Source organism: Gorilla gorilla, chromosome 19 (assembly GCF_029281585.2).
Source record: "Gorilla gorilla gorilla isolate KB3781 chromosome 19, NHGRI_mGorGor1-v2.1_pri, whole genome shotgun sequence".
NCBI classification, from domain to species: domain Eukaryota; kingdom Metazoa; phylum Chordata; class Mammalia; order Primates; family Hominidae; genus Gorilla; species Gorilla gorilla.
This window is the reverse complement of record NC_073243.2, coordinates 73048512-73059259: the sequence shown is the minus strand read 5'-3', so window position 1 is coordinate 73059259 and position 10748 is coordinate 73048512. Positions and strand designations below refer to the sequence as shown.

At 43.1% G+C, this 10748-nt stretch overlaps 1 protein-coding gene across 4 annotated transcripts in view; it reads left to right on the top strand.

Moving 5' to 3' along the window:
* Positions 1 to 1611: 1611 nt before the first annotated feature.
* The window catches only part of OSMR (oncostatin M receptor), an 87975-nt gene continuing 78838 nt past the window's right edge, over positions 1612 to 10748 (top strand). The window contains exon 1 of one of the 4 annotated variants that reach the window (XM_055367927.2): positions 1612 to 1903. The gene's annotated coding sequence lies outside the window, so the exon portion shown is untranslated. Of the gene's footprint in view, positions 2167 to 10748 lie in introns of all 4 variants that reach the window. The other 3 variants (XM_055367926.2, XM_004058929.4, XM_019013498.4) reach the window with 3 other exon arrangements.

Genomic DNA, 10748 nt, shown 5'->3' with positions numbered 1-10748 from the left:
GCCCAAAATAAGCCTCACTTTTTAGAAATTCATACTGGGCTGAATATTTTTATTTGACGTCTCATTTGCTAGAAAAGAGATCCCTTTCAACTGTTTCTATAAAGAATAATTTTTTTTTCTCAGTAAAATATAAAATCATAAAGACTTTCCAACTCTTGGGCTTGGCAGTTTCCATAACCATGCAGATGGCTAAACTAATGGACTCTTTAAAACTCTTCAAGTAATGAAAGGTGTGGCAAAGGACCATACATTTATTGAGACAAAAATACATTTTATTATCATCAAATATTTACTATGCATCATGGTCTTTGTGGCCCCATTAGGTATTAAGTGTATTAGGGCCTTTAGGCCTTTGTTTTAGGAAAAATAAAAAAACAAAAGGACTCCCAGCTTTCCTTGGGATGACACTGGGGAGGAGCCAGATATGTGAACAAACATAAAAGTAACATTTTAAAATAATTCTGACATTATTTTGAGTCATCCAGTCAATTCAATATAGGATTCTAAGATATGTTTATGGTCGATACTTGTTGATCACTCTTGGTTCCCTCCCTCACCCCCCTCCTACAACTTTGCTTTTGTGATACTTTCCAGGGTCCCCAAACTCAAACCAAACTAGGCTCAGCTGATCTGGAGCAAGGCCCCTTGCCTGCTGATCTGTCAGGCATCCAGACAGGCGAGGCTATGGGAGCTCCCGGTCCGAGGCTGCCTGGGAAGGCTCCTGTTATCCTCTAAGAGAGGTGAAATGCACCTTTCAAAGGCCCAGACACGGTAAAGATTGGATGGCATTTTTGGCCAGGCGCAGTGGCTGACGCCTGTAATCCCAGCACTTTGGGAGGCCGAGGCGGGCGGATCACGAGGTAAGGAGATAGAGACCATCCTGGCTAACACGGTGAAACCCCGTCTCTACTAAACATATAAAAATTAGCCAGGCGTGGTGGCGGTCGTCTGTAGTCCCAGCTACTAGGGAGGCTGAGGCAGGAGAATGGTGTGAACCCGGGAGGCGGAGCTTACAGTGAGCCGAGATCGCGCCACTGCACTCCAGCCTGGGTGACAGAGTGAGATTCCGTCTCAAAAAAAAAAAAAAAAAAAAAAAAAAGGTTGAAGATTGGATGGCATTTTTAAGGGGAAAAGTAAACCATGTGTAGCTTGTCGTAGCATTGGGAAATAAAGGTTTCGGGACTGTTGCAGCCGAAGAAACTTTGTCGGACAGGGCGTTTCTGGATAGAACGCGAGTAGGGGAAAAATAGGGACCCTTTGATTCGGTTCAAACACGTTTTCATTGCTCTGGACGCCAAATGGAAACACGGCCAAAATTTAGTTAAAGGACTTCTCTTGCCTGAAGATTTTCGGACGGGGATCTCACGGGTTTGGCCTCTGGGTTGGGATGACAAGTGCCCCTGTGGGATACACAGCCCCAGGCCTCATCGGTCACTCGGCTTCCCTCTGGTTCCGCCGGCTGGCCCGGGCGTCCTTGGCCGGGGCAGGAGCAGCGCTGCGCGCGGGTCACGGAGCCTCGGCCGCCGAGTTTTCGGTTTCCAAGTTTCCTTCCCAGGCCTCTCCCACTTCCTCTTCTCACCAGTGCCCGCCTGTCCGCAAAGTCCGGGTTGTGAGGCTGCGCCTCCCGCAGGATCGCGGCCGCCTCCCCCCGGGACTGAAGGGAGGGAATTCCTGTGGGTCCCAGGAGTGCCAAGAGTGCGCAGCAAGACGGGAAATTGCAAAAGACCTCACCCCTCTGCCCTCCCCCGCGGTTTTCCAGTAACTCCCGCCCCTCCGCGCTTGCCCCGCAGCTGATTCATAGCCCCGGCCCGGGCCGCCTCTGCACGTCCGCCCCGGCGCCCGCACCCGCGCCCCACGCGCCGCCGAGGACTCGGCCCGGCTCGTGGAGTCCTTCGCCCGCGGCGTGAGTACCCCCCGACGCGCCCGTCCCCGCTCTGCTCGCGCCCTGCCGCTGCGCCGCCCTCGGTGGCTTTTCCGACGGGCGAGCCCGGTGCTGCGCGGGAAAGAATCCGACAACTTCGCAGCCCTTCCCGGCTGGACGCGACCGGGAGTGCAGCCGCCCGTTCCCCTCCTCGGTGCCGCCTCTGCCCAGCGTTTGCCTTGGCTGGGCTACCACCTGCGCTCGGACGGCGCTCGGAGGGTCCTCGCCCCCGGCCTGCCTACCTGGTGGGTAAAAACTAAACGATTCATTCCTTACAGGCCGCACAGTGCCGAGTCGCCCATTTCTCAGCCTGTTTGAAATTCACCATCCCAGCGCCTTTTTCTCAAATGATGGTGGAATGTTTGTTGAGTGGAAAATTCCCACTTGAATCCCTCTTGCCTCTCTCCCAACACATCGTGTGGAGGAGTTCATTGCTTCCCCTACCTCTCCTCTCGTAACCCTTGACTCCCACCTGAGAGAGCCATTTTTCTGGGAATCCGTGTATCTCTCCCACCTGGTCCCTAGTGTAGAAGCGGGAGGAGCTCAAGCACAGGTGGAGAGAGGAATCCCCGGGCGACTCTGCAATAGTGTCCGTCCGGGGCGCTTACCTTCTTCTCCAGCCACTTGAGTGGAAGTGGCCCTCTACATTCTGGAAACCTAGGCACGGAGGGGTTCAGTAACTTGTCCAAGGCCATATAGCTAGCTGTGAGGGCACTGAAATCCGAGCCCGGCTCTCGCAGGCCAGGGCTTTATCCCTGACACCGCGATTCCTTTCTCGATAGTTCTTCATCTGCCCTTCATCCACCCACCCATGCATGCCTGCATCCGTCCGTCCATCCTGCCTGCCTTGCTGCGGGAGGCACAGTGCTAGGTGCTGCTGATGGAGTGGCTTGGTAACAGACCTGCCTTGAAAACACTTTGGGAACAAGATATTCAAGAGAAGTAAATGGAAGGGTCTATGAAGGCAGAGAAGATAGAATTGAATGTAGGATACTTAGTTTGAGCTAGAAGGAATTCTGATGGAGGAGAAAGAAATTTTTAGGTTTTATTCCCAAGATTAAAACTGACTTTGGAACATGGGTCAAACTACTTATCACTTCTTAGTTTCCTTGTCTGCAAATAATAATGGTTCATACTTACTGTGAACCAGCCCCTATTCTAAGCACTTGACATAGGCTAGCTCATTTAAGCTTCACGGGTGAGGCGGGTACTAGTTTTTTATTCTATTTTATTGAGGAAACTGAGGCCCAAAGAGGTTTTGTAACTTGTCTAGGGTTACACAGCTAGCAGGTGACAGTATCAGGATTTGGGTTTGGAGTCTGCTCATGATCACCGTGCTGTAGCTCAAACTCTAAGACTGGGTGGGGTGTTTCATTATGGTCTTGCTTTGTCTCTCTACTGGGCTGCTTTAAAATGCACTCAGAGCCCTTGATGTTCCCAAACTCCGCTGTGTCTGAGAATCATTTCTTGAGCTTTCAAAGCATCGAACTCCAAACACAGCCTTCTATTCAGAATCTTCAGGAAATACTCAGTTTGTTTTCCCCGTAGCATTTGTTCAGTGCCTCCAGTGGCAGGAAGCTCACCACCTCACATTTTATTGTGGGAAGAGCTAGCTCTCTGCTGTAAATTGCCTCCTTGTGACTTATATCTTGGTCCCAGTTCCCGTTTGTCCCAGCAGGTGTGGCTAAGCCTTTTGTATCAAAGGTGGCTTTGGGTGGTCTTGGGTGTTTCTTCCGCAGGGACCCGAGCCGCACTGGGGAGAACACATAAACACTGGGTCTTTTCCCCTCTACCCTTTTCTTTAACCTGAACAGACCAGGAACACATGCAGAGGTGTTCCTGGATCTCTCATGTTTTTGTAACCCTTTTGTCCTGAGGACAAAACCGAATCAGGAGAACTGTTACGGTTTTCGAAGAGGAATCAGTGGTACTGTATTTAACAAGAAGAAGGTGTGTATTTTCCTTGTGGGAAAGGACTGGGGCATTCATTGGCTGCAATAGAAGAGAATCTTAGTGAGTGTGGTCTTGCTCACTTACAGGAACTGTGAGCCTTGGCCCTCCTTTTGCTGGGGGAGGAAATCCTTCTTGATTGCTTAAAAAATGTGTAAAATGAGGGAAAAAAACCCCAAACCAAAACAAATAGAATACCATGGCCTTGCTGGAGAAACCCCCTCCTCCAAGCAGGCTTCTTTGTAGCTACATGAAGGGAGAATTTCTTTTCCAACAGCTGTGTTGGTGGTTTCATAGCCTTCCTTCCCTCCTCATTTTAGTTCTACTGGTCGCTCTGCATTTGTGCACTCCACGTTGTATTCTATTTTTGTGTTTTAAAAATAATACAAATAATAACAACTCATTCTCACTCAATATAGAAGTGAAGTGAAATGTAGACGTGCCGTCACCATCCTCCCTACTCCCACTCAGAAGAGGGAAGGTTAAGTTTGATAATACCATTCTAAGGCTTGTTTTTCTTTTCTATAGTTTTACATAATACATACATATACATATGTTTTAAATATGCAAATGATCTTACTATACTTAATGTACAGCTTGCTTTTTCACTTTCCAAGTCTTAGAGATCTTTCCATTGTCTCTAGATACCTCTTTTGTTAATGGCTACGTGTTATTCTTTTTGTGTGTGTGTGAGATGGTCTCACTCTGTCACACAGGCAGAAGTGCAGTGTCATGATCATGGCTCACTGCAGCCTCAACCTTCTGGGCTCAAGTGATCCTCCCACCTCAGCCTCCTGAGAAGCTGGAACTACAGGCACATGCCACCACACCTGACTTTTTTTTTTTTGTATTTTTTGTAAAGATTGGGTCTCTCCATGATGCCCAGACTGGTCTTGAACTCCTGGGTTCAAGCAGTCCACCTGCCTTGGCCTCCCAAAGTGCTGGGATTACAGGCGTGAGCCACTGCGCCCGGCCAGCTACATGTTATCCTAAAGTAGAAATGGAATGTAATTTATCCATCCTTTCCTGTATTGATGGACATTCAGCATTAGCAACGTTGCTTCAGAGCAGATCACACATTCATCTTCCTGCTCAAGTGTGAGTATTTCTGTGGAAGAGAATCTGAGGAGAGGTATTCTTGTGTCAAAGGGTTTGCCCCTTTTTCCACTTGATAGATACGAAGTGGAAGATAACGATGTAACTTAATATTTTTGTAAAGCTTTAGACAGCTGATCCAATAGCATTTATTTAATAATTCATCTTTTTTCCAACTCATTTGAAATTCTGTTTTTATCATTAAATAAATTCCTGTTTGTAAAAGGGTCTGTGTCAGGATTCTATTCTGTTTCACTGATCTTTTTTTTTGTTTGTTTTTTCCTATACCAATATTACTCTGAGTTAACTACTGTAGCTTTATAGTGTTTTTGAAAATCTTGTGGTATATATTTGTGCTTTTTAAAACAACTCTTTTATAAATCACATACATTTTCTCTTTACAAATAGCCTGTCAAGTTTAATAAAATCCTATTTTTAATTAAGATTTTATTGAGTTTATAATTGTCAGCAATTTTTAATGCTTTAATGTCCACTTTGGTATGAGCTCCAAGCTTTAAGGAAGCTGTGTCATGTGAACTTTGGTTAATGGCTTATCTGATTTCAAATATTGGCTACACATCAGATTAACTGGGTCAGTTTGGATAAATTACTTTTCAACTTTCTTATCCTTAATTTCCTCCTCTGTGAATGGGAATAATAATATAATCCTTTTCTTAGCGCTGTTGTGAGGATTCAATTAATAAATGCATGTAAGTCACTTAGCAAAGCACCTTGTAGAGAGTTAGTATCTAATACATGCTAGCTGGGATCTTTTTCGTATTTATATCCTACTCATGGTTTTGCAGAGTGCCCTACTGGTAATAGGAACCAGTAAATAATTTCCTTTATTTATTGGTAGTATCCTAAGAGACAAAAATATATCATATATTTTAAATATAGTAGTGTTTCTCAAACTTGAATGTGCGTATGAATCACCTGAGGATATTATTTAAATGCAGATTCAAGAGGTCTAAGGTCTGGCCTGAGATTTTGCATTTCTGAGAAGCTACCAGGTGATGTCAATACTGCTGGTCCTTTGTCCACATTTGGGTGTACAGTCTTGTACAACTATTTAAATTTATGCTGCTAGTGATAGTACTTCCTATTTGTAATGAATATGATTGACAGCATTTTTAAATTGATTTCTTTTAAAATTACATGCTAAAGAACTAAATTATAGTTGTTTTCCTTTGTTCCTTCTCCTCTCCCTCCCTTCATTTTTGTTAAAAGAAAGAGGGTTGGTGAGATCGCTAAATAGAATACCTAGCTCTGTTCTTAGATCTAGAGTCATTGAGGCAATTAACTATCTGGATTATTTTAAACTGTTGACTTAAGATGAAGACAATCATATAAAATATATGCAGCCTGAATATGACATTTAATGTCAACTAAAGAAAAGCACAATTGTAAGTGGCTTTTGCAAATAGAAAAATGTAAGACATAAAGAACACTTGGAAAAATGTAGGACAAAATAATGCTCAGAAAAGAGTGATTGAGGTTTCATTGTTCATGTGTATGCCAGCTTTTGAGAAGATGTGCATCAACAGAAGTTACGCTTTCTTGTGAGTAAATTTTTCATACACCATGGTATTTCTTGGTCACCTCTTTCTACTTTCAATCTCCCTAATGGGGGATTTTGAGCAAGTTTACTTCATATATATACTTCAGTGTATCTGTCTGTCAGCAGGGGATGGTAGTATGATTTTTCTACTCAGGACACTGGTTACTTTTTGCATTTGGAAATAGATCATTAAAGTATCTACACTCTCTCAGAACCTAAGAGGTTACATTTTCTGTACAGAAAAACACGACATCCTCCCAGGCTGATCCAGTAGGTAAAAACTGCTAACCTTTTTCAAGTCTGTTCAATACCATGGGTTGGACTGGAAACACAAATACTGTCAACTAGTTTAATCATGTTGGGATATATGGTTTCAAGTGTGGAAATAAGGAAATTGCCACTTGCACAAGACTGAGCTTAATATGTTTAAAACATGCACACACACACGTTTTAAGGAATGCTTTATGTTGCAGAACTGTATAACTTAAAGTGAGTTATCTATAATTTCTCTTATTCTGCCCACCTCCCTCCCTCCATCTCAGCTCTAAATTTATAACTTAGTAAGTGGGTGTGTCTTTGGGGCTGGTTTGGATCCCTCAAGTAGAAGAGAGCAAGACAGAAACACATGTGCAAGAGATTTACTGGGGGAAGGACTTGTAAGGGGAAAGGGAGTAACTGTAGGCACAGAGCCTTCAGACCCAGTGCAGGTGTGATGCCTGTGGAAGGAGATGGGGAGGAAGGAAGGTGGGAAGGAGTTGCTTCCAGCTGCAGCCATTGGCTGGGAGCAGCCTGGTGTGTGTGAATCTTCCACAGATCTGAAGGGGCAGTGTCTGAAGGCTGTCAGTCATCTATGCTCTCTTGAAGGGAGCACTGAGGGGCACAGCTGCACACTGCCACAGTTCTCTTTCAGAGATGTTCTTAGATATATACTGTTTTGAAACTGACTTATTCACTGATGTGGTTTGGCTGTGTCCCCACCCAAATCTCATCTTGAATTGTAGCTCCCATAATTCCCTCATGTTGTGGGAGGAACCCAGTACGAGATAACGGAATCATGGGGGCAGTTTCCCCCATACTGTTCTCGTGGTAGAGAATAAGTCTCACGAGATCTGATGGTTTTATAAGGGGAAACCACTTTCACTTGGCTCTCATTCTTCTCTTGTCTGCCACCATGTGAAATGTGCCTTTCTCCTTCCACCATGACTGTGAGGCCTCCCCAACCACGTGGAACTGTGAGTCCATTAAACCTCTTTCTTTTGTAAATCACCCAGTCTCTGGTATGTCTTTATCAGCAGTGTGAAAACAAACTAATACATTCACTCAATATTTTAGAATATTTTTCCATGTCAGTGCATGGATCTAGTTCATTCTTTTTAACAGTTGCATGTTGTTCCTCTGTAGAAATGCACCATAATTATTTTTCTGTTCTTTTTGAAAGGCTCTTGGATTTTGATTTTTTTCCCTCATGTACACAGTGCTATAACAGTCTTTAAACACATTTGCATACAACATGTGCAATACTCTGTCTATCATCTGTAGGGCAAAATTTCAGCAATAGAATTACAGAATGATTTCTGGATCAACAGAAATACACATAGAATTTTAGTAGATGTGGTCAAATGGACCTCTGTAAGGTTGTATGCTTTGATCATTAGTGAGTCACAATGCTTATTTCTGTAAACTCTTACCAATGTGAGGTATTAAGACCTTTTTAAACGTTACCAACTGGATACTACATAGACATACACAGACATACACACACACACAATTATCTTTAATTCTTAGTGATCTTGCCAAGTTTTTTGTAGGGAAGGGTGATATTTGTATTTCCCTCTTTTCATGAATTATGTATTCATGTTTTTCTACAGAGTTGTATGCCTGTTTTTACTTATTTCTAGAACTCTTTGTATATGAGGGATAGCTCTTTGTGATACATATTGAAACTATTGTTTTCATTTAAAGCACTAAAATGTTTCAATGTTTATTAATCAGTATAGCTATCTTTATCATTCTTCACCCTCCCCCTACATCCTTATCTTTTTTGCTTATGAGTTTTATATCATGCCTAACAGATTATAAAACTATTTACCTATGATTTAATCTAGTACTTTTAATGGTTTTATTCCTTGCATTGATATCTTTGTTCATCTGGAATTTATTTTGCTGAAGGAAGTGAGGCAATAGACTTAATGATAAAATTAACACTAACTGGGTTTGCTGTATGTAGGTTCTCATAAGCCCATTTAATCCTCATGCCAATGCTATAAGGTAGGTTATTTTATTCTTCTCCTTCTACAGAAAAGGACATTGAAACCTAGAGGGGTTAAATCACTTGTCATTGGCCATATGGTTTTTAAGTACCAAAGTAGGAATTTGACCCTAAGCATTTTATGTCAGAGTCCATGGTACTTAATTATTAATATTACAGCTTCCTTTTCCCACAAGTCTGCGTGCTATTGTTCCAGTACCATTTTGGGGAATGATTTATGTTTTCTCAAAAGTGATTTAAAATATCACCTTTAGCATATGTACATATTTTTTGGATTCAGAATACCCTTGGATTCCAGTTTTTCACTTTTTTATTTGGCTTCATTTACCTTTTAGAGCTCAGCTTTAATCCTAGCTGATGTCACAAATTCCAGAAATCTTGAACTGAATCTTGCGTTTTTTAAAAATCAGTTATTCATCAGCTAATTCAATTTTATAAATCAGGATTTACCTTATAACACTGGTGGAAACACTTAACCATTATCCAGTGGACAGGTTCAAGAGGTGGGGTGTGGGGGAGGGACATGAAAGGAGAAATACTCAAAGCTTCCCATGGCTGTGGCTTCTGATTGTGGAGCCTTGAGGAGGAAGGGAATTGGAGTGAACACTTGTAAGTAATCAACCCTATGCTGTAAGGCAGAGGCCTCTTCAAAGGGACTCTCAAATATATAACTGACAGTACTCTTAAAAAAAAAAAAAAGATAACTGAGCCTGAGAATCATGGAGAACCCGCAAGAAGTAGCATTCAACTCTTTGTACTGCTGCACAGGACTCTTTCATAAATGCATACACCCAGGCATGAGACCTCCAAGAAAGGGCTTCTTCCTTTAAAATGGCATTTGCATAAGACATCATCAGGTCACCCAGCCAGTTTTGAAGAGTTTGGCAACACGCCCACATTCTTGGGACGTGAATGACTCTTATCACGCTGCTTCTCATGGGCATTATTTGTGGTGAGGAAACTTCCCAGGAATATTTCAGTAATGACAGAACAAGAAGTGTGGTGAGGAAGGGCAGACTAAAATCCACTTAAAAAGTTGTGTTTTATTAGGCATGTGATATTTTTCTGAGGGATTTTCATAAGCATCTTTACTGAGAATGAGATTTTGCAAAGAGACAAGATTTGATTAAGAAGTTCTACAAAATCAATGGGTAATTTTTCTTTCCTTCTTTTGCCCTGCAGAGAAGGAAAGTCAATGCAAGATTTATAAATTAGGCAATATTTGACAAGAGTAAAAGTAGAAAGGCCTGAACAGATATCTATTTTCATTAAAAAAAGATTGAAAGCAAAGCAGAGAGAATGTGAGAAAATTAGTACCCATTTTTATTCATTTATCAAATACTTACTGAGTAGCAACTGTCTTCTGGGACTGACAGACAATGGGGAATAAGATCCAGGCCTGCCTGCAAGTGGCTTATAGTCTAGTTGGGAATGATGGAGACCTGAAAAAGAGAGAGAAATGAAGAACAGATCTGGGGAAAGGACCAAGTAGTGGGGATGAAGTAGGAAGTATTTTTTCCCTTTCTAAATTCTGCTGCTTCACACTTCCCTGACTTCCTTTTCTCACTGGAAGTTGGAAGTAGCAGTGCTCCTCACTGACAGTTGTCGGGAGAGAAAGCCGGCCGGGTGGATGAGAGAGCTGGCTGCCTTTCTTGTGCCAGAAGCAGAGCTGCAGAGGAGATACCACCAAGGTTGTCCCGGCCAGAGCAGCAGTGAGACTGTGTCGGGGCTGCAGGGGCTGTGCAGATTGCTCACCCCCACCACACAGCCCTTACCCTTGAGGCAAGCTAGGAAAGCCTGGCCCAATCTTGGATTTTCACTTGATCTGCAGGAGGGGCCACAGTAGAGGGTGTGGAACAGCCCAGAGCTTCGTGCGCTGACCTCCTAGCTTTTCTGTCTGTACTTCCGGTTTGGTGATGGTCTAGTCCTACGGGTTTAAGTACTATGTGTAA